The following is a 2,516-nucleotide window of genomic DNA, read 5'->3' as shown; positions in this document are numbered from 1 at the left end:
GTGTGTGTCACAAAACATCCTGGATAGTGTTTGTGTCACGAACCCCATTGGACATCATGCGTGTCACAAACACCATTGGATAGCGCTTGTGTTTCACAAACCCCATTGGACAGTGTGTGTGTGCAAGAAACCCCACTGGACAGCGTGTGTGTCACTACTCCCATTGGACAGATTGTGTGTGACACAAACCCCATTGGACAGCGTGTGTGTCACAAATCCCCCTGAACAGAGTGTGTGTGGCAAACCCCATTGGACAGCGTGTATGTCACAATTCCCATTGGACTGCGTGTGTGTCACAAACCCCCATGGACACCGCGTGCGTGACAAACACCATTGGACAGCGTGTATCTCACAAACCCCATTGGACAGTTTGTGTGTCACAAATCTCTATTGGAAAGTGTGTTTGTGTCACAATCCCCATTGGACAGTGTGTGTATCACAAACACCATTGGACAGAGTGTGTGTAACAAACCCCATTGGACAGTGTGTGTGTCACAAACCCCCCACGGACAGTATGTGTGTCACATACCCAATTTGACATGTGTGTGTCACAAACACCTTTGGACAGCGTGTGTGTGTCAGAAACCCTAATGGAAAGTGTGTGTGTCACAAACCCCATTGGATTGCGTGTGTGTGTCACAAGCCCCATAGGACAGAGTGTGTGTCACACGCCCCTTTGGACAGAGTATGTGTGTCACAATCCCCATGGGAATGTGTATGTGTCACAAACCCCGTTGGATACTGTATGAGTGTCACAAACACTGTTGGACAGTGTTCGTGTAAAAAAAAACACTGGAGAGCGTCTGTGTCACGAACCCCATTGGACAGCGTGTGTGTGTCACAAACCCCATTGGACAACGTGTGTGTCACATATCCCCCTGGACAGTGTGTGTGTCACAAAACCCACTATACAGCGTGTCTGTCACAAACACACGTTGGACAGTGTGTGTGTCACAAACAGCCCTGGACACTGTGTATGTCACAGACCCCATTGAACGGCATCCGTGTCAAAAAACCCATGGGACAGCGTGTGTGTGTCACAATCCAAATTGGACAGTGTGTGTGTCACAGTTCCCATTGGACAGCGTGTGTGTCACAAAACCCATTGGATAGCATGTGTGTGTCAGAAACCCTATTGGACAGTGTGTATGTCAAAAACACCCCTGGAGAGTCTCTGTGTTACAAACCCCATTGGACAGTGTGTGTCTCACAAACTCACCTGAACAGCATGTGTGTCAGAAGCCCCATTGGACAGAGTGTGTGTGTCACAAAACCCATTGGACAGCGTGTGTGTCACAAACAGCCCTGTACAATGTGTGTGTCAGAAACCCCATTAGACAGCATGCGTGTCACAAGCCCCATGGGACAACGTGTGTGTGTTCACAATCCCCAATGGAGAGAGTGTGTGTCACAAACCCCACTGGACAGCGGTTGATTGTCACAAACCCCATTGGACAGGGTTTGTGTTACAAACACCATTGGACAGCGTGTGTGTCACGAACCCCATTGGACAGTGTGTATGTATCACAAACCCCACTGGACAGCCTGTGTGTCACAAACACCCTTGGTCAATGTGTGTCACAATACCCATTGGAAAGTGTGTGTGTCACAAACCCCATTGGACAGCATTTGTGTCACAACCCACATTTGACAGAGCTTGTGTGTCACAAACCCCATTGGACACTGTGTGTGTCACAAACCCCCCTGTACAATGTGTGTGTCACAATCCTCATTTGAAAGCATGCGTGTCACAAACCACATGGGACAGCGTGTGTGTGTTGAAAACCCCCATTGGAGAGAGTGTGTGTCACAAACCCCATTGGACAGCGTTTGTTTGTCACAAACCCCATTAGAGAGTGTCTGTGTCACAAACCGCATTGGATAGCGTGTGTGTTACAAACCCCCCTGTACAATGTGTGTGTCACAAACCCCACTGGACAGCATGCGTGTCACAAACCCCATGGGACAGCTTTTGTGTGTGTCACAATACCCTTTGGACTCCGTGTGTGTTCACAAACCCCATTAGACAGTGTGTGTGTCACAAAACCCATTGGGCAGCGTGTGTGTGAGAAACCCCATTGGAAAGTGTGTGTGTCATAAACCACATTAGATAGAGTGTGTGTGTCACAAACCCCATTGGACAGTGTGTGTGTCACAAAACCCATTGGACAGCATGCGTGTTCACAAACACCATTGGACAGCGTGTGTGTGTCACAGTCCCCATTGGACAGCGTGTGTGTCACAAACCCTATTGGACAGTGTGTGTGTCACAATCCCCATTGGGCAGTGTGCATGTCACAAATCCCATTGGACAGAATGTGTGTGTCAAAAACCCCATTGGACAGAGTGTTTGTGTCACAAACACCATTGGACATCGTGTGTGTCACAAACCCCCCTGGACAGTGGGTGTGTCACAAACAGAATCACAGAATCACAGAATCGACTGGGTTGGAAGAGACCTCAGAGATCATCGAGTCCAACCCTTGGTCCAACTCTAGTCCGTTTACTAGATCATG

The sequence above is a fragment of the Columba livia genome, unplaced genomic scaffold, assembly GCF_036013475.1.
Source record: "Columba livia isolate bColLiv1 breed racing homer unplaced genomic scaffold, bColLiv1.pat.W.v2 Scaffold_122, whole genome shotgun sequence".
NCBI lineage: Eukaryota > Metazoa > Chordata > Aves > Columbiformes > Columbidae > Columba > Columba livia.
Note: the sequence above shows the minus strand (reverse complement) of the source record.